At 34.6% G+C, this 27,813-nt stretch overlaps 1 pseudogene across 1 annotated transcript in view; it reads left to right on the forward strand.

Annotated features, from left to right (window-relative positions):
- Positions 1–1,104: 1,104 nt before the first annotated feature.
- Positions 1,105–27,813, forward strand: part of LOC308640461 (tRNA (cytosine(72)-C(5))-methyltransferase NSUN6-like) — a 45,754-nt pseudogene continuing 19,045 nt past the window's right edge. Inside the window, exons 1-6 of the transcript XR_014024356.1 lie at positions 1,105–1,180; positions 4,250–4,405; positions 8,038–8,117; positions 16,810–16,919; positions 18,305–18,458; positions 20,282–20,362. The product of XR_014024356.1 is annotated as a tRNA (cytosine(72)-C(5))-methyltransferase NSUN6-like (transcript). The remainder of the gene's footprint in view (positions 1,181–4,249; positions 4,406–8,037; positions 8,118–16,809; positions 16,920–18,304; positions 18,459–20,281; positions 20,363–27,813) is intronic.

Genomic DNA, 27,813 nt, shown 5'->3' on the forward strand with positions numbered 1-27,813 from the left:
CCTGAGGTTACAAAGTGTAATTTAAACTCTATCAAGCCCAGCACTAGAAATCACATACTTCACAATTACAGAGATATGGGTCACCCAAGAATCCTGATAAACACCACACTTGTAAGTAACAAAAATTTTATTTTTCCCAATCTGTTCCTTTCTCAGGTGGGAAAGATATATTCACAATAAGGCAGGCAGGCGCTAGGATGCTAGGCGTGCTTCTCCACACGTGTAATCACAGCTGATGCAGGAGTAGCCTCCATTACAGGTTAGCCTGGGCAATTTAGTGAGACCCTATGTTAAAACAAGATGCGGGAGGGTGGGGGGTAATGGGGGTTCTGAGCAGTGGAGGGGCGCTTGCCTAGCAAACAATTCCATGAAATCAGAGGGAGCTGATGCGGTCAAATAAACTGGCCTCATCCTATTCTTGGAGGTCACTCAGAAGAACACTGATGGCCTGCCAACGTTGTTCAGGCTAGGAACGTCTTCCGCTCGATCCATGCCAGTCCACACATCTTCTGTGGGACACAGCGCTCTTTGCAGTCTCCCCAAAAGTCTTGTCACAAGCGCAAGAGCCGCCTGCATCTCCGCAGTCGTGACGTAATATAGATTTGCGGCTGTCAATTGGGTAGTCAGAGGGGAGGGGTGTGCCGCTGACGACGGAAGTGACGCAGACCGGAAGCGGGTTTCCGCTGCGAAGTTGGGGGGCGCGGGTTTGGAAATTAGGATATAAGGCTGAAAGGAGCTGCTGCTGACAGCCTCGTTTCCAGTTTTTCGTTCTTTCTTTTTCTTGTTTCTGTCACTAAGGCGTTTTCCTTAGTTGTCTTTGCAAAGTGAGTGGCATGGCCTCTCAGTGGCTTCCCCGAGCAACCTGGAGGATCGAAGCCAGGTGTGGTGGAGGCGAGGAAACAGCTTTTAATTTAGCTAACACTCGGGAAACCAAGGACTGTCCTCCTCGTTTTGGAATTTAACTCAGCAGGATCGTCGCGATTTCCTTGAGCACCTGAAGGTCCCGGGACTTTGTGGGTTGCTATTCATTGTGAAGATACTGCACACTGTAATTGGGACGGAAAAAAAAACGTTTCTCTTTGAGAACTGAATACGAGGGGAAAAAATGCCCATTTTTCCTAAAATATCTTTGAGGCCTGAGGTTGAAAACTATCTTAAGGAGAACTTTATGAATGAGGAGGTGGGTCAGACAAATACATCTGATAACTTTTTAAAAATTCAAATATTTACATATTCTTCAGGAATAGAAAATCTGAATAAAAATCTTTATAACTTTCTCTTTACCATTCGTCTATCTGAATATAAGAGAAAAGCCAATGTCTTTTCACAGGAATTAATGCTTACTGAGACAAGAGGTGAATAAGGCATGCGTTTTAATTCTAAGAGTGGGAAAGGGGATAAAAAACGTATCCTCATATCAGAGAAAACATTCGCATTTGTTTTTTTGTTTTTTTTTTGGATTGGCTTACTTCACTTAGCATAATATTCTCTAACTCCATAGTGTTATGTCACTGAAGGGGATACAAGAATAAACAAAAGATCCCTGTCCTCAAAAACTTAAGTCCTATATAGAAGAAAACACCTGTCTTGGAGCACTGCCTCTGACACTTAAGTTAAAAAGGATTTTGTAATTTGTTGAGTGTCCCTGTAAATGTGATCAGTTGTGCTAGATGATCTACAAACTCGTTCACTTTAATCTTTACGATTTTTTGGCAGTTTTTTAAATTTTTGCGGTATTGTTGACTAAACCCAGCTCTTTAAAAAGAATTTATGAAATCGTCTGCCTAAATTGTAGAGGCAATTGGGATTCTTTTCCCTCAGTCTCGGATTGCAGGCAGCTGTTCTCATTCTAATAGGTGAGAAGACTGGGGTCCAAGGAATCATGTAACTGACCCAATTTGAAATCTGAAGGCAATGAATTTAGGTGTAATGAAAAAAAATTTCAGATTTAGAATCTAAAGCAGTTGATTTGCGTTGTGGTTCTCTGAGTACATTAATTCTCATGGTTTACCTTGATTTCCTCTTCTGTGAAAATAGAGAATGGCTGAAGATACAAGGCTGAGGTGTCACACTTAGGTGAAAGCACCTGGAATCCATTTGGTGCATAATAACTCTTCAAAATGTTAATTGTTTGCTAATGGCAGTGTCTAGCATAGAAGTCCTCTTTGTTAGCAAAGGCTGTGCTCTATTCCACTTCACAGTGTTTACTATAGTAACTTTGTTTTGCTAAATCTTTTAACTTTTCTTATCAAAGTCACTTAAATGTTACTTGCTTCTTTTTTGAATATGTTAATGAATCCAGGACCTTTTGATTTGATTTTTGCATTTTATATTCAAAGATTAAAGGACTATACTCTGGAAAACATATTTTCATTTCAAGGGAATTAAAATATAAAGTGTGTGTTTAAAGAAGTGAAGGCATTTAGCAATTATTTTCAGCAGTTTTTTATTCTAATTTGTTATATATGACAGCAAAATTCATTTCAATTTACACTATACATATAGAGCATAATTTTTCATGTCTCTGGTTGTGCACAAAGTACAGTCACACCATTCTGTCTTCATACAGGTACTTGGGGTAATGATGTCCATCACATTCCACCATCCTTGGCCCATGGCCTTCCCTCCCTCCCCCTCCCTCCTCCCTCCCCTTCCCTCCCCTTTGCCCTATCTAAAGTTCCTCCATTCCTGCCATGCCCTCCCCCATCCCCATAATACAGATCAGCATCCTCATATCAGAGAAAACATTTGCATTTGTTTTTTGGGATTGACCTACTTAACTTAGCTTTATCTTCTCTAACTCCATCCATTTACCTGCAAATGCCATTATTTTATTCTCTTTTAATGTTGAGTAATATTCCATTGTGTATATATATCACAGTTTGAAGGGCACCTAGGTTGGTTCCACAATTTAGCTATGTGAATTGTGCTGCTATAAACATTGATGTGGCTGTGTCCCTGTTGTTTGTTGTTTTTAAGTCCTTTGGGTATAAACCAAGGAGTGGGACAGCTGGGTCAAATGGTGGTTCCATTCCCAATTTTTCAGGAAATCTCCATACTGCTTTCCAGATTGTTTGCACCACCTTACATAGTATGAATATGCCTTTTTTCCCCAATACTTATTTTGATTGTTTTCTTGATAATTGCCATCCTGACTGAAGTGAGATGAAATCGTAGAGTAGTTTAGATTTGCATTTCTCTAATTGCTAGAGATGTTGAACATTTTTTCATGTATTTGTTGATTGATTGTGTATCATCTTCTGAGAGGTGTCTGTTCAGTTCCTTGGCCCATTTATTGATTGGGTTATTTGTTTTGGTGTTAAGATTTTTGAGTTTTTTATATCCTAGAGATTAGTGCTCTATTTGATGTGTCTGATAAAAATTGGCTCCATTCTGTAGGCACTCTGTTCATCCCACTGACTGTTTTTTTTGTATTTTCAGCAGCTTTTTAAATGAACATTCTTGTATAAAAGATTCAAATATCTTTGACACCATTGCTTTTTTTTTATACCCACTAACTACATGATATTACAAAAACAAAAGCCATTCCTTTGCTTTTAAAAAAAAAGTACTGAAGGGAAAGAAATATTAAATTTTAACAGTACTTACAGAAAGTAAATTTTTAAGACCAGTGACTTAGTAGGCTGGTGAGTGGCTTATGAAAATTCAGAGTAGTCACAAAAAGGGAAAATGGGTGCCTTAAAAAGCTTTAATGGCAAGGGTACCTGGGTGAGACTTTATACCTTCATTTCTGACAGGTATGTTTGCTACTCTGCCAGTCTTTTTTGGATGATATCTATTTGTTATATTTAATACTACATTAAAAAGCGGATACCCTGGAGGATCTTTGACAGTGAGTATATCAATGATATTTATTCTGTATATATTGATATTTCCAGTTTGCTCTAGGATATATTAGTAAATAACTGTTCCATCAGTGTTATAGTGTTATTAAAGTAGAATGAAATCCTGAATTTATATGAACAGATGTAGAAGATATTTATATTTTGAAACTTACAATGTTTTTCTAAGTCCTTTATGTCAGGCATTTTGTTAGGTGTCTATTACCACAATTAATCCTAAGAACTCCAAAGTATTATGTGTTTCTTAAGGTTGCTAACATAAGACAACAAAATAAAAGGGAACTGAACAATTGTTAAAAGATGTTTCATTAGATGGAACAAATGTAGAAGCATATTTACTGTATTTTTATTTTGATGAAATATAAACATTCTTTTCCCCCCCACAGGTTTTAGCTGTTTCCAGTAAACAAGATGCACAAGGAAAATTTGAAGCTCTGTTAAATCACCTGTCACATCCTCCATCATTCACATCTGTCAGAGTAAATACACATTTAGCCTCAGTACAACATGTAAAAAGTCTGTTAGTAGATGAACTTAAGAAGGTTTGTGTAAATTTTTTGTCATTATATCAAATTACATTACCACAGTGTGTCATATTGGTCCACAGTAAAGCCAAATGAATGGTATAATAATATTGCAGTCTTATAAACAAGAAAGTTGAATAATGGATGTTAAATTACACAAGCTTGAATAATAAGTGGTAATACTACAAATTTGAATATGGCACTTCTCATTCTGAATTAGATGAGGAAAATACTTTTAAAATAGGACAAAAAGTCTTTTGTGTTGTTTTGACAAAATATTTTTGGCATGATACTTCGTAAGTGAAGACAATATTATAAAATGACTGTTTTTTGATTTCTAGCCAGAAAAGTAGTATCTTATTTAACTTGTATTGTCGTCTTTGCTTTCAAAACAGTTATCTAGCAATGGTATTGATTCATTTCTTCTTTTTCCTTCAGTCTTATTACACTATTGAATGTTTCATGGTCTCTTTAAGAATCATTCGATAAGTTTCATGTTGTAAGAAGATAAGTATATGAGAAAAAAACAATATAATAAATAGAAAGTAATATTGAGTGTAATAACAGGTAAAATATAAGCAGTTCATAAAATGACTAGGCTTCTTAAATGACTACTCTCGTACGTATATTTTTGTCTAGTAGAAAAGAAACTGTTCTGAAGCCCATCTGAGGTGTGTACAATTCAAGTAGATTAGATCATTTTCATTTCTAACAAATTGTTCCAAAAACTTGGGTGTATCACAATCTGATGGAAATCTAAGATCTCATGGACTAGGATTTTAGGACTGTCACTCAGAGATTTGGGTCTCTTTCTTTAAAGGTTAGGATTGAACAGTAAAGCCTGAGTCTTAGGCACTAGATGGGAAACTGTATACCTAAGTCTAGGAAGAACTTAGTTAGAAGAACTAAGTCTAGTTTTGACTAGTTTAAATTTTCTATTTCCACATTCCAAATTCCATGTGTGTCCTGCAGAGATGTCCCAAGTAGTATGGTACTAGGTAATTTGTCATAAATTTCTCTGGAACATACATTGCAATTCAAAATTTTTAAATTTCATATAGCTGATAGAGTTGTGAGGAAATTGGATGCTTTTGTAAATTACAGCTGGTAATATAAAATGGTGTAATCTCTTTGGAAAACAATTTTGGTAATATCTTTAATACAAATTTACTGTGCAGCCCAGCAATTCCATTCCTATGAATCTTCCCCAAAAGAAGTAAAAACATGGCCATACATATTCTTGAACATGACTATTCATTGTGGCATTATTCACAAGTCAAAAGGGGATAAATCCAAATGTTTATCAACTAGTGATGGACAAATGTAAAATATTCATACAGTGGAATATTGTTCTACAGTACATGTAATTAATCAATGCAATAAAGTGGATTAACATCAAAACATTATTGATAAAAATGAGACATAATATTACTCTATATGAAATTTCCAGAAAAGGCAATTTTATTTATCTATTTTTGTACTAGGGATTTAATCCAGGAGCACTTAACCACTGAGCCATATACCCAGCTTTTTTTTTTTTTTTTTTTTTTTTTTTTTTTTTTTTTTTTGAGACAGGGCCTTGCTAAATTACCGAGACTGGCTTTGAACTTGCAATACTCCTGAGTTACTGGGATTACTGGGATTACTGGCCTGTGCCACCATGCCTGGCTCAGAAAAGGCAAATTTATAAAGAAATATTAGTGGTATGAGAATGTATGAGAATGGGAACAGGATTTGACCGCAGATCATCATGAGGGATTTTGTGGGGTGGTGTAATTTATCTAGAATTGGATTGGAATGCCGATTGCACATTTTTAAAAAATTTACTAAAAAACATTAAATTTACTGCAAGTTATTCTATTTTTAAAATGGGTGAGTTTCTGATATGTAAATTATACTTCCTAGGACTGTAAAAGCAGATCATATGCTTGGTTGTTTTGTGTGTTGCTTTGATAGTTAGTTACATGTATGATTTTATGAAAGTTTTGTTTTTGTATCCTCTTAACAAGTTTCTAATAGAAAAGGAAAGAAGAAAACCTTTGATTTGGGAAGGGTTGATCTCTATATAAAATATTTCTATACTATAAAGCAAATAGTATTTATAAAACAAAAAGAAATGACACAATTTATTATCTTCTCAGATCTGTTTAGTTGATACCAAACAGGGAGAGAGAAAAGGAGTTTATCCATCAGATTACTCATTGTTAAATGTGGTTACAGTCAAAAACATCCTTTGGAAAATGCAGAAGTCAAGGGAGATACTGACTTGGTAGAAATATTAGAAATTTTAGAAACTTTCATTTCTAAAATATGTAACATGTTTACATTTATCTAGTTAGAAATAAGTTGATTTTACAAGTGTTTTCTAGCTAGAATACTACATAGGAATGCAAGTAGTATTGTTATTGTTCTTTCATATAGTATGTGAAGTTGAGTTGTTAATTCCTAGCCTACCTGGCATAGACTTGTTCTCAATATTTGCATATTTTTCTGTAATACTGTACATAGTCCTGTTATCCAATCCATTGTTCCATTTGCTCTTCATTCTGCATGGGGTGACAAGTCATCTGCCTGCAACAGTGGTATGCTGCTACATATTTAACAGGCAATTTTCTGGGAAATATAACCTTATCGGTGGTTTAAATACTCCCACAATGGTCAGTTTCAAGCTACCAGTGTGGCTATGGAATTTGGGAAGGACACACACTGTGGGCCTATGTGAGCTGATTCCATCCACCACCTGTAGTGCTGGTTTTGTGCTTATTTCCAGTCTAACCAACCAAATATAGAGGATACTGAAAATTCTGAACTGCCAAAAGCATTTGTTTCCTTCATTAAAATTGACATGGCTTCTGGTGTTAATATTGTATATTAATTAGTATTCGGTAATTTCAATATTTAATATCCTATTCAGAAACTTTTAAGTGACTACATTTAATTCTATATTAGAGGTATATACTCAAAGTAAGTCATGAAAGGTAAACGTGGTTTGTGTTCATTTATTTTTGGTACTGGAGTTTGAACTTTGGTGCTCAATCACTGAACTACATCCCAGTTCTTTTCTATTATTTTTAATTTTTTTTTAAGTACTAGAATTGATTATTTTGAGAGTTGCCTCAGCTGGCCTGGAGCATATAATCCTCCCCTTAGGCTCCTGAGTAGTTGGGATGATAGGCATGCATCACTATGACCAGCTTATAGTTTGTGTTTGTGAAGTGAAACAGTAAGCAAAATTGAGTCTTACAAAAGAAGTCAAGTTAGGGCTGGGGATGTGGCTCAAGCGGTAGCGTGCTCACCTGGCATGCTTGTGGCGCTGGGTTAGATCCTCAGCACCACATAACAAATAAAGATGTTGTGTCCTCCAAAAACTAAAAAAAAAAAAAAAAAAAATTAAAAATTCTCTCTTAAAAAAAAAAAAGTCCAAGGCCAGCCTTAAAAATAAAAAGGGCTGTGTTTATCTAGCTCAATAGTAGAGTACTCTTAGCTTTAATCCCCAATACTTACCTTCCCCCTAAAAAAGTCAGAATACATCAGAATTTTAAAGAAAATGTTATTTTGAGGTGCCCCCCATATCCCATGGAACAAAATGAAAGTGCTCCAAATCAAGCTTTATATTGATTTCTTTATAATTTTGTGTTTGTTTTAAACAGCAGCTTAATGGATTAATTGTTCCTGTTCTTCAACATCCAGACCTTCAGGATGTCTTACTTATTCCTGTTATTGGACCTAGGTTTGTGACTGTTTCATTTTCAAATTATATTTTTTCTAAATAAAGATTTATCACAGGATTGTTTTTTACTCTTTGGTAATAATGTGAAGTTTCTCCATAGATAAACAGGAATTTATAAATTGATAAATGTAAACTTTGGTCATGGGAAACACTAAAGAAGACTAGGAATGGGTGGTAGGACCTTGGTAATAAAACACCTTAACTTTATTTTGTGCAATGATTAATTTTAAAATTTTTTCCACTTTCTGAGAAGCTTTATTTCATTTATTTATTATGAGATTCCAGTGGTGAATTAAACTGGTTTTTGAACTGCACCAAAATACCATTTTTTTTTGTTTTTAGAACTGATGTGTTTATAAAATTTTATCCACAATTCACAATTATGTTAACTTACTGTGTACCAGGCATTGGTTAATTCATTTATATATTTGGAAGACATAAATTGAAAAACAGGCTTTCAGAATTCTTTACCTAAGGACCATTTTTTTTCTTTGTTTGGTCCTGGAATTGAACCCAGGAGTGCCATACAACTGAGCTACATCCCCAGTCCTTTTTCATTTTTTATTTTGATAGAAGATTTTGCTAAGTTGCTGAGGCTGGCCTCAAACTTGAATCTTCCTGCCTCCCCAGTCTCTGGAATGATGGGTGTGTGCTATTATACAGACTCCAAGAAGAATTTTAAAGTCACTATTATGGTACAAAATAAAGATTTTTTTAAAGCTTTAAAGTAATTTAGTGGCCAGTAGAAGAATGGTTAATTATTGGTTTATCCATGCAATAGAATATTATATGTCTTTTAAGGTGGAAGAATTTTATGTACCAATAAGATGAGATGTTAATGATATGTTAAGTGTTAAAAACAAATGGGCTAGGGATACAGTTCAGTGGTCAAGGGCTTGCCTAGCAAGCACAAGGACATGGGTTTGTTTCCCCAAACACACACATACACAAAATAGTTGTACTTAGAATAATTACTTTATTTGCAGTTAAGAAAATGACAGCTACACATTTGTGTATGCTTCTTTACATATGAAAAAAAGTTTGGAAGTTATAACCAGTTAACTATGAACAGTAGCTTAACTCTGAGGAAGTTGGATTGGGAGAAAGGGGAGGAATAAAAGATTTTTACTTGTAACACTTCTGTTTTGTTTTTTACTACAAGCATAGATTTTTTACAATTAAAAAATAGATTAACTTCAAAATCTGATTAGTTTAAGGTGAGATTTATATGTGAAATAGTGAGATTTTCAGTGTACAGTTTGAGCTTTGCCAAATATTCAACTGTATAGCCAAAACTCACCCCACCCAGGAACTGAGCATTTTTATCAGCCCAGAAAATTTTCTTGGATTATGCTACCCTACTAGGAAATTACTGTTCTGATTTCTGCCATTTCTTGATTTTTGAACTGGTCAACTACTGTAATACTGTTGTATTACAGATAGATCTTTTAAGACTACACCCCTTATGAGGATACAACATTGCTGTTCATAGGTTCAAAACTTTGCCACTTCTCATTCTGTTGAAATAATCTTATTCTTCAGATTAATACTTTTTAAAATAGGTAACAATTAGGGTTTCCTCTTTATAAAAGGCAAATTTATTGTACAAATTTAGAATTATACATAAATTTAAAAGCGACAATTTAATTTTTATCTACTTTCTCACCAATTCTGATTATCTTAGCATCAAATTCATATTTTTCCAGACAGCTTATCTTTACAACTGCACACCTGAATGCATGTTTGCATTCATTTGTATATATTTTTAGAAAGAAAATCCTGTGTGTAATGTTTTACAATTGTTTTTCTGTTTATTTAAGACTCTATTATGAATATTTTTCCATGATATAATTTTCTGTGATTTATGTATCATTATATTATTTTAAATAGCTATATATATAGTACATCTTATGATTGAGCTTAATTTTTTCAACTGTCTGTTGAAAGACATTTAGTTTTTTCCTGTTTTCCACTGTTGCTAAGTGTTGCGTTGATTATTTGTGGACTTGCCTAAGCATGTGCACAGAGTACTACATATTACATGGAATTCCTGGGTCAAAAATCTGTGCTTGTTTTGGTCATGGACTGTTTTATTTTTAAAATTTTTTTTAAATACTTTTTTTCACTTTTTGTTGATGCATAATAGTTGTACATATGGTGGAATTTGTTGTTGTATATTAGTACATGCACACAGTGTAACAGTGTAACAACATAATTTGGTCAATAATGGACTGTTTTAGAAGTGGCTCTCATAAACAGTGTAGCACATAAGTTGTCTGTCTCCTCCGTACTTCGCTTTCCTTATCTCTACTTATCTCTAAAATGGAAATTAAAAATACTTTCTAATCATAGGATTGTTGTGAGGCTTACATAATTGCTTAGAATAGTTCATGATACATTGTATATATTCAGTAAGTGTTTGCAATACTTCTAATTTTTTATTTCATATGTTTTGCTTTTTGCATTCAGTTTTACTAGTTCACTTTTGTATTTTGTTGCTGTTCTTCCTTTTTAGATGTTCTTTAAGCTTATTTAAAAATAGACATATTTGAAACTTTATTGTTCATATTTATGTGCTTTTTGCTTATTAAGGTTTTTTTGTACTACTCACTATAGGGTCTGTGTTTAATGTTGACTGAATCTTTTTTACTTGTAACTCATGAATGTACATGGTTGCATCCTAGTGTGCCATTTGCTAAAGAATGATATAGAATGTGGTGAAGAGAAAGCCTAGATGATTAATTTGACTTTTTTTTTTTCAGAAATACTTTCATCAGATATTGTGATAGCACAGCTCTAGTCCTGGTGAGCAGAGCTGATTAAAAAATGTAGGTTCTCTGTGAAAGTTTGTAGTTCACACTGTTTTTTGTTTGGGGCTTTAGTTAATTGTGTAGTTAACTGAGGTCACAAGAGTATTTAGAACATTGTATCTGAAACATTTTTGGGGGTGAGATGGTACTAAGGATTGTCCCCACAGGTGCTGTACTACTGAGATACATCCCCAGTCCTTTTCATTTTGAGACAGGGTTTTCTTCCCCCCTTATTTTAAACTCATTTGAATGAGAACCTCTTGATACGTTGTTGAGGCTGGCCTCAAATTTGTGATTTTCCTGCCTCAACCTCCTGAGTCACTAAGATTACAGGCATGCACCACAGTGCCTGACTTGAATTTGTAATTTTAAATTCTATATTTTCTTAGTTCTCCATTCTTCATTAAAACAAAATTTCAACACAATATTTCAAATAGGTTAGAATAAAATTTCCCCTTTTTTCATAATTGAATACATATCTCTTGATCCAAATGAGGCTAGATTTGCCTTCTTTAGCTAGCTTGATTTCCATCTTTTAAAGTTGTGTTTTCACCAATATCAGTATTGTTTTAGTTTACAGCTTACAGTTCTGGAGCTTAGAAATCTGAGATAGGGTGACAGGGTTCTGGTGAGAGTCCACTCCTGGATTGTAGGTGACTGACTTCTGGTCCTTTCCATACATTGTGAAAAGACGGTGAGCTGTCTGGGTTCCTCTTATGAAGGCACTGATCCCATTCATGGGATTCTACCATCTTACCTAATTATCTCCCAAAGCCACCTCCAAATATCACCACATTGGGATTAGGGTTTCAGTGCGGATTTTGGATAGGATGCACAGTCAGTCCATAATAAGCACTTTAAAATTTTAATTTATATGAATTTATAAGGTAATCAATAGAATTTCAAAGTAATTGCATAAAAACTGCTGGCTCAATAAAGATGGCAGTCTTTCTGAAAAGAAATTGGTTGACATATAACAGTATCCCTTAATATCACAGTTTTATCCATCTTCTATTAAAGAGTTGTTAAAATGTGCAGTTAAAAAATAAAAAGTGTCACAAGAAAAACAATTTTTTTAAAAGAAAAACAAAGATAAAAAGTGCTATGTAGTTTGTTGTTTGTTTTAATGAGACATTCCCATAATTGTTTAATTTCTAGTTACTTCATTTTTAATATTATTTTTTAATTTTTTAGTATTTATTTTTAGTTGTAGTTGGACACATACCTTTATTTTTTTTATGTGGTGCCTCACACATGCTAGGCGAGTGTTCTTTGATCCACAACCCCAGCCCCTCATTTTTAATTATTTTAATCGTTAAAATAATTTTTTTATTTGTTAATAAAACTTTATTTTACTTATTTTTATGTGGTGCTGAGAATTGAACCCAGTGCTTCACACTTATGAGGCAGGTGCTCTACCACTTAGTCACAACCCCAGCTCTTAATAGTTTTAATTAGGTGTCTTTGTACTATTTTTCCTCCAGTTTTTATTGTGTACTATTGCACCTTATTGTTGGTTTACTCAGTAAATATAAGCTTTTAACATGTTTTATGGCCTATGCCAACTCTTACATTTCCTCTTTTGTATTTCCTCAGTGTCCAAGATTTCTATTCAGAAAACATCATCATGTAAACATCCTCTGCCTGGTACATACCCAAAGTCTGAACTGGAAGAAGGAAATCTGGTGTTCCTCTTAAACACCAGTTTTTATGGCTTTAGGCACAGTGAACTACTCTTATCAGTTAATAGTAGGGACACTTCTGAAATCTAAACTGCAGATGCCAGTCAAGGCCAGCCTTAAAAGCAGACCCTTCAAAGGGAAACAGGCTTGTTAGGTTAACTTTTCTCTGTAGCTATCCATTCTAGAATTCATTATTTTCTCTCCTTAAATTCATTAATTAACATTACAAGTTTCCATTAAACAAATTTATGCTGTGGGTAAGGTGCAAGTATTACAAAGACAAATGGGTCATACTTGTTCAGCTTAATGGCAACTGTAGTACAAGTCACATGTATGATTAACATGATGAAAGTGTAAGTGAGGTGCTATTGGGTAATGAAGGACTGAGTACATAGAAATTTGTAAAGATTTTCTCTAAGCAGGTATTTTACTTGAGCTTGAAGATGAGTAGAAATTAGGCTGATAAGATTAGGTGGATAAATGAATGTATGCTAGGTACAAAGAAAGCATACCCAAAGATTTGAAATCATAAAAATCCTGATGGTTCATGATAAAAGAGATCAGATTTGGCTGCTGAATTGATTTTTTCCAGAAAGGTAGGTGAAGGACAGATTGTAGTTAGGAGAGACAGGTTGTGAAATAGGAAGGATATTTTTAACTAAGAATATTTTCCCCTATAGACTCTAGGAGCCAAAGAATTATTGTTAGAGTAATGATTAGATGTGTATTTTAGAAATATAATACTGGTAATAGTTTTACATTAGTGAGTTGTGAAGTCAATTTTTTATGAATTAAATGGATATTTATGTCCTTAAAATTTGTATAATAAAGTAGTTGTTTCATGAAATGATAAAAATGTGTGTCCACACACATGGAGCCATGTAGGTGGAGTGGGTTGTTGTATTTGGTGTTTTTTTGTTTTGTTTTTTAAAATGTTTAGTTGTTGATGGACATTTATTTTATTTATAAATGAATCGAACCCAGTGCCTCACGCATTCGAGGCAAGCGCGCTACCACTGAGCCCCAGCCCCAGCCCCTGTATTTTGTGTTTCTTAGACTACAATCAAAATTTCAAAAAGCTTTCTTTAAAAAAAATGAATTGCAGAGCTGGAGAAGTTAGGAATTTTAGTTTTTAGTTCAACAGTATGGTAAATGAAATAACCTGAATACATTTCTTATACATATACCTAGGAATGTAATAAAAAAATAAAATGGGTCGTAAAATGCATAGCCAAGTGATTAGTAATAAAGTAAAATAGGAATTAGGAATGGAGAGTAATGGGGAAAATAAAGCAGTCGAGTGATGAGTAATAGTAAAGTATTTAGAAATTAGGAATAGAGAGTAATGGGGAAAATAAAGCAGTAAGCATCTAGAGTAATATTAGAGGGGTGAGATTTGGAGAAAGAATGTCATTCATGGTTTTTGTTTTATTTGTTTTCTTTTTTTTTTTTTTGGTACTGGAGATCTAACGGAAACTTTACCACTGAGCTACATACCCAACACATTTTTTTCAATTTTGAGACAGGGTCTGGCTAAGTTACTGAGGCTGTCCTTGAACTTGCAGTCCTCCCATCGAAACCTCCTGAGATGCTGGCATTACAATAGTACACCACTGTACCTGGCCATTGATTGTTTTTTAAATTTAGAGTCTTTGATTTTTAATATGTGTTTAACACTGGGGACTGCGATCTGTCCAGCAATCATTATGAGACAGGAATTAGGAGGCAAGGAGTGTCTCTGTTAGGGTCTAGGTTAGAGAAAAAAAATTCTGATAATGCACTATGGTTCCATACCTCACAAAGGCTTGGAATTCAAATCTTATTACTCAAATGGTTTTGAAATCTACATTCTGGGAAATTGACATATAAATTGGGTCCCAAGCCAATTCTTCCACTACTTGGCACAAACCAATCAAAATCATTCTAGAATGACACACTTTTAAGCCAAACCTCACACTTTTCTCATCCTTAAAAGATAATTTAGGAATCAGACTATCATAGTGAAAATTAGTGTGTTCAGTAGACTACAGAAATAGAGTCCCCTAAATTCTAACAGAACTTTCTGGTAGAGGATATAAATCAGTTTTCCTAACTGATTAAAAACAAAAGAATAAGACAAAAAGGTAGAATTGATAAATAATTCATAGAAATATTGTTAAAATTAAGAATTCACTCCACAAACTAAACTTAGACCTAACTGATACAATTATTGAATTAGGTGATGATTCAGGAAATGATCCAGAATGCAGCAGAGATAAAGAAATTAGAAATATGAAATTGAAATTGATTAATGGTAAATGGAATGAAAAGACAGCTTATATTTCTAATGAGTCCCAGATATAAAGAACAGAAATAATGGAGATAAGACTATAATGAAAGCATTAAGAATTTTCTAGAATTGATGAAAGACAAATTTAAGAAGTACAAGTCTGAACCCAAAAGTAAAACAATGCATGTCTAAGTACTTCAGAGTGAAACTGTAGAACACCAAAGACATAAAGTGCTGAAAGTAATTAAAGGTAAAAGGAAACTGCATCAGTAACAAGTAAAGAGATGATGTATGTGTGAAGTCAGGTGCTAGACCCAAGAAGTCAGTCAAGCTGGGCATGGTGACACACATCTCCTATTGTCTCGGGAGGCTGAAGCAGGAGGATCGTGAGTTCAAAGCCAGCCTCAGCAACTGTGAGGTGCTAAATAACTCAGACCCTATCCCTAAATAAAATACAAAATAAGGCTGGGGATGTGTCTCAATAGTGGAGTGTCCCTGAGCTCAATCCCTGGTACCCAAAAGAAAAAAAAAGTCAAAACTTGAGGTAGCATTCCATAACTCAAGGAAAGTCAAGGCTTAGGAAGAAGAGGTTCAAACGTATTTTGGGATAGTAATTTATAAAGAACAGAAATTTCTCACAGTTCCAGTGGGTGGGGAATCTGAGAATAAGGTGCAGGTGCTTGGTGAGGTCTTGCTGTATCCTGGTTAGAGGGTGTTAGAGCAAGAGAGGTGTTAGAGCACCCCTGGGTTTAAACCCTGGTACAAAGGAAAAAAAAGACGATTTGAGGTCATCTGAGGAATATAGGAGAGAAAAATATTGTGTGAGACTTGCTGAGTTTGAAGTTACTCTGAGACATCTATATATAGCTACCTGCAAGTAATTCAAAATATCAGTCTAGAAAGACTGAACATTAGAATTTGTGGCTTTATTATTTCAGTAAAATTGGACCTTGCTCTGTTGCCTAGGCTGCTATTAAACTTGTGGGCTCAAGTGATTCTCCTATATGAGCCTCCCAGGTAGCTGGTACTACTGGCATGTGCCTGATAATCTCAGCTATTTGGGATTATCAACCAAGTGATTATTGAAATAATGAACTTGCCAATGGGTAGAGTGCAAGGCAAGTAGAAACCATGGTGTGCTTGAGCAACGTGAATAGGTGGGATCAGGTAGTGTAAAGTTGAGAAGTGTAGTGAGGTTTGATAATTGGATTTCAAGGAAAGATTATGGGACATGATTCATGTGTGAAATGTTGCCAACCAGGGAAGCTCATGAGAGACTCTGCTCAGAATTTTTATTGAAGATTGATCACATTAGGACCTTTGATCTTTGGAAAAAATCTCACCTAATATTAGAAATGATGCCAGATTTTAGTGGTATAAAGAATATGAGAAATTGAAAAAGAACTCAAAAATGTTGTATAGAAAAGATTTATCTGTCTAGATTTAAAAAAAAGTCACAATTTTCCATGCAACAATTTACCACTTTAGAAATCTTACTCTTTCCTCTTCTTTTGTGTGTTCTCTTCGGATTGATCCCAGTGCTGCACTCATGTTAAGTACTGTACCACAGAGCCACATCCTCGGCCCTAGAAATGTTTTTAATTTCTTGCATATTTCTCTGTTTTAGTCTTTGAAAGCAGCAAAAGTATCACAGTGCAATATGAAAATAGTAATGCTTATTAAGTGATTAACAGATTTTTATGCCACTCTCCTTCCTTCCACTAGATGGACCTCTTTCAATTGTTTTCTCAAATGCTCAGTTTTTTTTTGTTGTTGTTGTTGTTTTCTATTCCTTTCAATTCAGCTTTCTCTTGTTTATTCAGGAAAGTCGAGGCTAAAGAAATTATTTATGTAGAGTTCATACTGAAACATTGAAAATGTTTGTAGGCGTTGGAGGAATATTACTGTTAAATTTCTTTTACTATTCATAGAAAGAATATAAAAAGACAGCAGTATGAAGCCATCGTTGGAGCCCAATGTGGTAATGCAGTATTAAGAGGAGCTCATGTCTATGTTCCAGGAATCATGTCAGCTTCAAAATGTAAGTATAAGTTTTAGGGTTCCCTAAAAATCATGTGTATTTTCAAATGGAAAATTTGGTATATTTCATTGAGATGTTGTTCAAATTTACCTTTGTTATGTATTTTTCAAGCTTAGCATTTAACATAGCCAGTGAGGAGTTTACCTGATAAGGACTAACAAAGTAAGCATGCCCATAAAGCTTTCTGACAATTGTTTTCTCTGAACATAAGTATTTACATGGTGATATTTGTTTAAGGAGTCATTACTGATTAGTAGACAGTGTAAGTGAGATTCTGTTTTGTATTCTCAACTCTGTTGCCTTAAAACCTCAGGCTTCTCTCGTGTAATTTGTGAGGGTAATATGTAGAACTTGGAATCTGAACATTAGGTGAAATGTGATATTCTTAATTTATTCACTCAGTTGACAGCATATTGCATATGCTTACTAAGTTAAGATCCCATGGTTAACTGGTATCTTATTGGATTTGAAATCACAAGGCACTATTTATTTATTTTTATGTGGTACTAAGGATCAAACCCAGTGTCCCACACATACAAGGCAAGCAATCTGCCACTAAGCCACAAGTTTTAATCTATTGCAATCTTATTCTTCTCTGGGATTTGATTATCTTGCATAGGAAGTAAATATTTTGATCTACATCAGAATTGTCAGACTACTTCCTGCAGACCAGATTGGGCCTATGTTTGTTTTTGTCTGGCCTTCAAATTAATTTTTTTTTTAGAAATTTCGTTTTGAGGAATCTTAACATACATTATTTTTGTTGTTGTTTTTCATATCAAGGATTAAACTCAGGGGCACTGGATCACTGAGCCACATTCCCAGCACTATTTTGTATTTTATTTAGAGACAATGTCTTAGGGCCTTGGAGTTGCTTAGCGACTTGCTGTTGCTGAGGCTGGCTTTCAACTCAGTATCCTCCTGCCTCAACCTCGCAAGCTGCTGGGGTTACAGACATGTGTTCCATGCCCAGCTCTTAGCATACATTTTTGAGGAATCTTCCTTTGGAAGGAAACTTAAAGAGCTTTTGCATATTAAGCTAAGATACAAAGATTTACAGGAAATCTTTTAAAGAATGTGAGGTTTGGGGATCATAATTTATATGGAAAATATCTTCCTTTGCTCAGTTGAACATTTCCAACTAAAAGGATGTTTTAAAGACTACTCTTTTGTTTTCACTGAAAAATTTCTCCATTTAGATTTATTGTTGGGAATATTTTAAAGCCAAAAGATTTCTCTGTAAGGATTATATTGAGATAATTAGCAAATTTAAATGGCTTATTTCCATTGTTTATGTCCCTAGAGACCCTGATTGTAGCTTGAAGAACGTTTTGTTTTTCTCCTAGAACATGGGTTAATGTAATCTGGTTTTCTTCCTTTCCTAGTTATGAAAGCTGGAGATGTTATTTCTGTGTACTCCGATGTTAAAGGGAAATGTAAGAAAGGAGCCAAAGAATTTGATGGAACAAAAGTATTTATTGGAAATGGGATTTCTGAACTAAGCCGCAAAGAAATCTTCAGTGGGCTACCTGAAATGAAGTATGGTATTCAGTGCTATGGGAGGAATAAACATCCTTTGGGTGGTTTAAAAATAGTGTACACAATGTAAAAAATCAAATGGAAAAAAATTATTTAATCCATAATCCCATGATTTTTTGGGAAAAAAAATACTTTTGGGTAAAAACAGTAAATAGGTTAAAAAGCCTACCTAAGCAACCAGTCACATGCTAATTGTCAAAATTTTACTTGTCCTTTGAATTTTAATAATTTTTGCATCTTTGAGGAACAGTACTTACCTTGATAGAGAGTGAATTAGATGACTCATCTAGATCAGTTTAACATTCAAATTTTGTGGGGAAAAAAGTTTGTGATTTTAATACAAAAAAAAAATTTCCCTTTGATTCTAGGGATTGAAAGAAGGGGCACTCTGCCACTAATTTATATCCCTAGCCCTTTATTTTTGAGACAGGGTGTAACTAACTTGCCAAGCCATGAATTTATAAGCCTCCTGCCTTGGTGTCTTGAGTAGGTGAGATTACAGGTGTGCACAACCACACCCAGCAGAAATAGGTCTTTTAAATAAAAAAATTTACCAGAAAATCAGTATTCACATGAATATTTCTGTGAACAATTTGTTTGTTCTTATTTTACTTAGTTCTTTCAGCTTGTTGTAGAATACTGTAGACATCTTCATTTCTCCAAAGTTGACATGGACATACTGAGATCTCTGCATTTATCCATCTAGAACTAGACCATATCCCTGATTCCTGGAACAGTGTTTTTCATGTTACAGCAGTTTTTCTGTCTAATTAAAACTCCTCTGAAGAAACAAATTATTGAATTTCCTATATTTAGATAGCAATACTTTCTAAATTGTGTTCTCCTTAAAAGGCTTTGGGAGTATGAAAATCATGCAAATGTCTTCTGTTTCTCTTTGAGTCTGTAATAGGGGATTGATATTTTAGTTCATTATTAATGGTATACTCTCAATTCTTTTATTTGTGGTGGTTCCTATTACTGTGTTGAATAATGTTTTCGGATCAGTGTTCTGAATGTTTCCTTTATTGATAGGAGTAGAAAGCAGCTATTACAAAAAAAAAAAAATATTGACTTTCTCTGACAGTGTTTGTATGCCCTCTCTCCCCCCTTTAATAGTCTCTGACTATCTTTGATTGCATTGTTTGTCTTTATGAATCACTGTCTACTATGCCATCTGTGTCCTGGCCCCTTGCTGTTCTGATCAGCTCCACTGCCACTCATAAAATGGGACATAGGTAGAAAAGGTCATATTGGGATTGTGTCAACACTTGGGCAGTTATTCTATAAAAAGTTGATATGAGAATGTAGTATGTAGATGTGCAGCCAGGGGAGCCTGATTAACCCAGGGGTGGGAGCCTGGTTAACCCAGAGGTGGGAGACTGGCAAAGCAATAGTCTTTGCATTGCTCAGCATGATTCTAGGTATTTTTTTCATTTTTCATACAGGTACTGAGTAGAGTATCTTATAAACTCGATCATTCATGAAATGTTGATTAATTAGATAGACTAAGTTACTGTAAGTCAGTTACCAAAAAGATTAGAATGAATCAAAAATCAGATGTTCTTGGCTTTTTAGTTTATTAAGATATCTAAAGAAACTCTTGTGCCTAAATTAAAAACTTATTTATTTTTTTCCTTTTGATTCTGATGGGCTCTTTTACCCTACTCAAGGTAAACATTCACAAACAATTCTCAGGACTATTCAAAGTATTTTAGTGTTAAAAAAGGCAAATAATTTTATATTTGACATGCTACTTGAATATATTCATAGAAATATGTACTATGTAGTTTGTACACACTAATGTTAGATTTCCTCTTTTTCAGAGGTATAGGCATAAGAATGACAGAACCAATATATCTCAGCCCTTCGTTTGACAATGTACTGCCCAGTTATTATTTTTACAGGTAAGTATCTATAGAAGAAAAATATGTATGACATTGAAATATATTTTGGTGGATAACTCTAAATCTCAGTGTTTTTACTAAAAACATATTAAAATATTTCTTGTGGTCTATTTATATATATTTTGATTAAACAGGGAAAATCTGAGTGTTCCTGCTTTTTTCCTTAATACATTTTTTGAAAATCTTTTTCTCTCTCCTTTATTCAAAGGTGACTTTATGACACTAAAATTACTGCTTTCCATCTAAGAATGTCAGTCCCTAAATAATGCACACATTTGATGTTCATTTAAGTGTTCCATTTGTCTCTTTTAGTAAGATTTTAATGGTTTAATGATATCAGATTTATGAGATGGATATCAGTTGCAGTAATAAGTCATCTGGTTTGCCTTTTCCAGTTTAGTAAGCACTTTCATTCATTAACTCATTTGTTACTATTTGCTGGTTACATGATGATTTTCTCAATATAAGATGAAGATACTGAAAACCAGATCTGTTTTTGGCCAACTTCACACCACTAGTAGTTGGTAGAGTCTGATTACAAACTTAAGTTCAGTTGCCATGTGCTTTATTCTCTTTCTAGTATTAAACCAAAAGTTATTTACAAATTCAGAAATAATTTCCGTGGTGAATAATCAGAAAATGATTTATATTGTCATCTATTGGCACATTATTAATAATGTGAAATATTAGACTCTATAACCTAATACACAATGGCTTGTGCATCATTTTTGGTCATTTTGTTTGCTTAATTTTTGGTTTTTGCTTATTTGTTGTATAATCCATCTTCAAACACTTGTGATCATCTGACAATACAGCCATGCATCATTGCTTGCAGAATCTAATACAATATTATTTCTCTCTTCAGTAAAAGAAAGGGCCATATACCTGCTTATCCCATGATTTAGTTTTGACTTTGGAAAAGAGAAAAATCAGTATAGTGCAATTTTTATATATTTTTTGATACTTATACTAGGATCACTACTTTCCCTCACCTGTAACCTTAAGATCAACTTGACAAGTACATAAAATATAAATTGTGAAACAGTTTATGATTCAAAATATTCAAGTAGCATCATAAAGTCATATTCTTTATCACTTAATGACAAGGAACATGACATGTTATAGCTAGAATGAATCTTTTGTATCTGAGGGTAGAATTTTTGTCACTTCCCTAATGAAAGCTGTTTTATTGTATAAAATGTACATTGATGATCTTTGGCCAGTAAACTTATTAAAAATGAAAATGGTAATACCAGCTAGCACTTAATTGAGTGGGTATTGCATTCCATGTGTCATGCTGAGTGTTCTGGATACACTTTTTCATACGCTACTTGTAAACCTTCAGTTTCATAGACAAGGAAATGGAAGCCTAGAGAATTAAAGTGTGTGCACATAGTAGACACTCAGTAATTTTCTAGTGGCTAAATTAGGGTTTGCTGATTGCCACATATAAATCAAGAAAGCCAGAATTTGAATGTAGGTCTTTCTGACTTAAAGCCTTTGCTCTTGACCATATGCCAATGCTTACAGTGTGACTCTTGGAAGATCTGAATCACTTGCAGGGCCTGTTTCAAATGCAGGTTCTGAGCTGAGTAAGTGGGGGCTCCAGGTAATTCACATAGTCCTTAAGTTTCCCAAATACTTCTTTTACAACTTCCCAGAAATCCTTGTCTAGTGTTTAGTTTGTACATGATTAAATTTCCTTTTACAAGCTAGACAAGAGGATACACACCTGTAATTCCAGACTTGGAATACTGAGACAGGAGCCTTGTTAAGTTTAAGGTCAGCCTCAGCAACTTAGCAAGATGGTGTCTTAAAATAAAATTGACTGGGGTCGGGGCTCAATGGTAAAGCGCCCCTGGGTTCAATCCCCAGCACCAATCAATAAATTTCTTGCCCTTTACAGACTAATTCAGAACCACCACATTTTTAATTGGGTCATATCTGATACAGTGAAATCTAAATAGCTTAATTTAGTGCAGGCCAGACCAGGAAATAACAGTTTCCTTAAGAAACATATCCACAGTCTTGCTATTGTGAATTGTGCTGCTATGAACATCGATGTAGCAGTGTCCCTGTAGCATGCTCTTTTTAGGTCTTTAGGGAATAGACCAAGAAGGGGAATAGCTGGGTCAAATGGTGATTCCATTCCCAGCTTTCCAAGAAATCTCCATACTGCTTTCCAAATTGGCTGCACCAATTTGCAGTCCCACCAACAATGTACAAGTGTACCCTTTTCCCCATATCCTCGCCAGCACTTGTTGTTTGGCTTCCTAATGGCTGCCAATCTTACTGGAGTGAGATGGTATCTTAGGGTGGTTTTGATTTGCATTTCTCTGACTGCTAGTGATGCTGAGCATTTTTTCATGTGCTTGTTGATTGATAGTATGTCCTCCTCTGAGAAGTGTCTGTTCAGGTCCTTGGCCCATTTGTTGATTGGGTTATTTGTTATCTTATTGTCTAATTTTTTGAGTTCTTTGTATACTCTGGATATTAGGGCTCTATCTGAAGTGTGAGGAGTAAAGATTTGTTCCCAGGACGTAGGCTCCCTATTTACCTCTCTTATTGTTTCTTTTGCTGAGAAAAAACTTTTTAGTTTGAGTAAGTCCCATTTGTTGATTCTAGTTATTAACTCTTGTGCTATGGGTGTCCTATTGAGGAATTTGGGGCCCGACCCCACAGTATGTAGCTCGTAGCCAACTTTTTCTTCTATCAGACGCTGTGTCTCTGATTTGATATCAAGCTCCTTGATCCATTTTGAGTTAACTTTTGTGCATGGCGAGAGAAAGGGATTCAGTTTCATTTTGATGCATATGGATTTCCAGTTTTCCCAGAACCATTTGTTGAAGATGCTATCCTTCCTCCATTGCATGCTTTTAGCCCCTTTATCAAATATAAGATAGTTGTAGTTTTGTGAATTGGTTTCTGTGTCCTCTATTCTGTACCATTGGTCCACAGATGCCCTTTAATAGATGAATGGATAAAAAAATGTGGCATCTATACACAATGGAGTATTACTCTGCATTAAAAAATGACAAAATCATAGAATTTGGAGGGAAATGGATGGCATTAGAGCAGATTATGCTAAGTGAAGCCAGCCAATCCCTAAAAAACAAATGCCAAATGTCTTCTTTGATATAAGGATAGTAACTAAGAACAGAGTAGGGACTAAGAGCATGAGAAGATGATTAACATTAAACAGGGATGAGAGGTGGGAGGGAAAGTGAGAGGGAAGCGAAATTGCATGGAAATGGAAGGAGACCCTCAGGGTTATACAAAATTACATACAAGAGGAAGTGAGGGGAAAGGAAAAAATAATACAAGGGGGAGAAATGAATTACAGTAGAGGGGGTAGAGAGAGAAGAGGGGAGGGGAGTGGAGGGGAGGGGGGATAGTGGAGGATAGGAAAGGCAGCAGAATACAACAGACACTAGTATGGCAATATGTAAATCAATGGAAGTGTAACTGATGTGATTCTGCAATCTGTATACGGGGTAAAAATGGGAGTTCATAACCCACTTGAATCATAATGTGAAATATGATATGTCAAGAACTATGTAATGTTTTGAACAACCAACAATAAAAAAAAAATTAAAAAAAAAGAAACATATCCAGTGGCTGGGGATGTGGCTCCGAGATAGAGTACTCGCCTAGCATACTGGGTTTGATCCTCAGCACCACATAAAAATGAAATAAAGATATTGTGTCCACCTACAACTAAAATATATATGACTCAATATAAATATATATATATATATATATATATATATATATATATATATATATATATATATATATATATATTTAAAGAAACATTTCCAAAAGAAGAATAGTAAGTTTATTTTAAGAAGAATGTCCATCTTAAAGAATCATTATGGTCCTTGAATTTCTTTTCACAAATAGAAAAGTTCTCATATTTACAGGTAATGGTAATTGAACAAATTTGGAATTTCTAAATAATCCAATAGCTTGGGGGCTGGGGATGTGGCTCAAGCGGTAGCACGCTCCCCTGGCATGCGTGCGGCCCGGGTTCGATCCTCAGCACCACATACCAACAAAGATGTTGTGTCCGCCGAGAACTAAGAAATAAATATTAAAAAAAAAAAATTAAAAAAAAAATAATCCAATAGCCTTTTCAGACAAACATGAACAAAGGACTATAAAGTCTAGATGTCAATTAAAAGACCAAAAGTATAATGATGTGAGAAGTATCATCTCAAAGCACTTTTCAAGAGCTTCAGGTCATTGAAATAGATACTGACACTTCAATGTCAAATTGAAAATTCTGCTTGCTTTTAGGTGTCAGTTTCCATTCTTCTCTAAAAGCTAAGAGGCTGATAGTAGACATAGCATATCATTGCATTGTGGTTTTAGGAAGCAACATGATGTCTAAAAGATATTCAAGTTCTTTCGTAGGTTTCAGCCTACAGAGTCTTGATGTCTCACAAATTTTATAATTCCTTCATGCTGGTTATCAGGACTCTGGAATAAATTAGTATGCATCAAAACACTTCTAGAACTTAAAAGAACTTGTAGGTACCTAGGATCTGTTCTTGGAGATTTCCTAATTAAATAAAGTTTTATTTTGGAATTACAGAGTGGAATTTAAGAATTACAGAGATAATACAAGAATTCTTGTATGCTCTTTGCCTAGTTTCCCCTAATAGTAACAAGTTTTTTTCTTTTTTCAATATTTTTATAGTTTAAAAAATTCTAATTAGTAACAAATTATGATGGTACATTTGTCATTGCTTAGAAAACCAACAGTGGTTCTTGGGAAATTAAGCTGGGAAGAACACTAGAGCCCACAAGTTTAAGACCAGCCTGGGTAATAGTGAGATTGCTATGTCATTCAAAACAAACAAAAACTGATACATTAAACCATTAAACAGTATCCCATGTATATTACAGCACTCCAAATGTGTATACCATATTACAATAAACTCTAAATTTGATTCATATTTCACCAGTTTCTCCCTTAACCTCTTTTTGTGTGCGTGTCTGTAGGATCCCAGGCTGCATTTAACCATTGTTTATTCTTTTTTTTTAAAGAGAGAGAGAGAGAGAGAGAATTTTTAATATTTATTTTTTAGTTCTCGGCGGACACAACATCTTTGTTGGTATGTGGTGCTGAGGATCGAACCCGGGCCGCATGCATGCCAGGCGAGCGCGCTACCGCTTGAGCCACATCCCCAGCCCCCATTGTTTATTCTTAATCTCTTCTGGCCTGGGTAGTGGCTGTCGTTCCTTATTTCTAAAACCTCCATAGTTTTGAGACTAAGCTATTTTGTAGACTCTCTTAGGAATTTTCTAATGTCTTCTTTTGATTAGACTGGGATTACTTTGTTTGGCAGAAGAATACCGCATATCAGGGCTGATATCTCTCTGGAGAATTTAATTCAGTAGGTCTAGAGTAGATACTAGAAATCTTTTATTTAAATTTTTTTTTTAATTTTGAACTTCACAAAAAGTATTTTTTTGCAATTTTTATTGGTACATTGATTATACATAATAGTGGAATTTATTGTGATATATTTGTATGTGCATTTAACATAAATTTCATTCCCCAGTATGTCCCCTTTGTCTCTCCCTGGTCTCTGTCTTCTTGTCTACTAGTCTCCTATTTTAATGAGACACCCTGCTTTCTTTCCCCTCCTTTTTCTTTATAGCTTCCAGGTGTGAGAGAAAACATGACCCTTGGCTTTCCAAGTCTGGCTTATTTAAGTCAATATCATGTCTTCCAGTACCATTAATTTTTCTTCATTTTTCTTTATGGCTGAGTAAAACTCCTTTGTGTGTGTATATATATCACATTTTCTTCACTCATTCATCTGTTGATGGACAGACACCTAGGCTGGTTCTATAGTGGGGCTATTGTGAATTGTGCTACTATAAACGTGGGTATGCATGTTTCACTACGGTATACTAATCAGTTTTTTCACTATAGTATACTGATCAGTTTTTTTTTTTTTTTGAGAAATACCAAGGAGTGGTATTTCATATAGTGGTTCCATTCCTAGTCTTTTGAGAAGCCTCCCTATCAATTTCAATGTGAGTACACTAATTTACAGTTCCACCAACAGTGTATAAATATTACACTCCCATACACATCCTCATGTATTATTGTATTTTTGATGATTGCCATTCTAACTAGAATGTGATGAAATCTCAGTATTGTTTTGACTTGCATTTTCTGACTAAAAATAGTGAACATTTTCTTCATATTTGTCTTAAATTCATATTTCATTTGAGAAATGTCTGTTTAGTTCATTTGCCCACTTATTGATTGGATTATTATTTTGGGGGTCCTTTTGGAGTTCTTTATATATTCTGCATATTGATTGTGTCAGAAGAGTAATTTGTAAATACTTTCTTTCATTTTGTATGCTTTCTTTGTACTCTTAATTATTTACTTGCTGTGCAGAAGCTTTGTAACTTAATGTTATCCCATTTATTCTTGGTATTTGCTATGCTTTGGGAGTTCTATTGAGGAAGTTGTTGCCTGTATGTATATATTAGCATGTTTAACTGATGTGTTCTTAGAGACAGAAGAAGACGAAAAGACCTCTGCTGTTCTTGTTTAGAGTATTAATATTGTTAAAAAGGTAATATTACTAAAAGCAATCTACAGATAAAAATGCATTTCCAGTTAAGATGGCAATGACATCCTCAGGAACTAGAAAAAATTAATCTTAAAATTCATATGGAAGAATAAAACACCCAAAGTAGCAAAAACAATCCTGAGTAAAAAGAGCTATCCTGGAGGCATTACAATACCTAATTTCAAATTATACTGTAGTAACAATAATTGAATGGTACTGACATAAAAACAGACAGCTTGAAAGTTTCTGGTGTAATTCCTAATTTTGATTCTGTTTTTTTTTTTTTTTTTTTTCGGGTGGGGTTGGGGGTGGTGTACTGGGGACTGAATTTACGGGCACTCAACCACTGAGCCATTTTGATTTAAAGACAGGCTCTCACTGAGTTGGTTAGCACCTCGCCATTGCTGAGGCTGTGATCCTCCTGCCTCGACCTCCTGAGCTGCTGGGATTGCAGGCATGTGCTACCATGCTGGACAAGTCTGATTCATTCTGAGTTGACTTTTGTGCAGTGTGAAAGATAGTGATCTGGTTTCATCTTTCTATATGGGTACATAGTTTTGCCAGCATCATTTGTTAAAAAGATTGTCTCTCTTCTAACATATTTCTGATCCTTTTGCCAAGGATCAGGTGACTGTACCAGGGTGGACTTGTCTCTGTGTCTTCTGTTCTGATCTACATGTCTCTCCCCCACCTCCTTCTGTCTGTCTGTCTGTCTGTCTCTCTCTCTCTCTCTCTCTCTCTCTCTCTCTCTCTCTCTCTCTGTCAGTACTGTGTAATTTTTGTTACTATAGTTCTAATATAATTTGATATTGGGTATTATGCCCCTGGTATTGCTCTTTTTGCTCAGGA

The sequence above is a fragment of the Spermophilus citellus genome (genome assembly GCF_964194105.1).
Source record: "Spermophilus citellus genome assembly, contig: SCAFFOLD_58, whole genome shotgun sequence".
Lineage (NCBI taxonomy): Eukaryota > Metazoa > Chordata > Mammalia > Rodentia > Sciuridae > Spermophilus > Spermophilus citellus.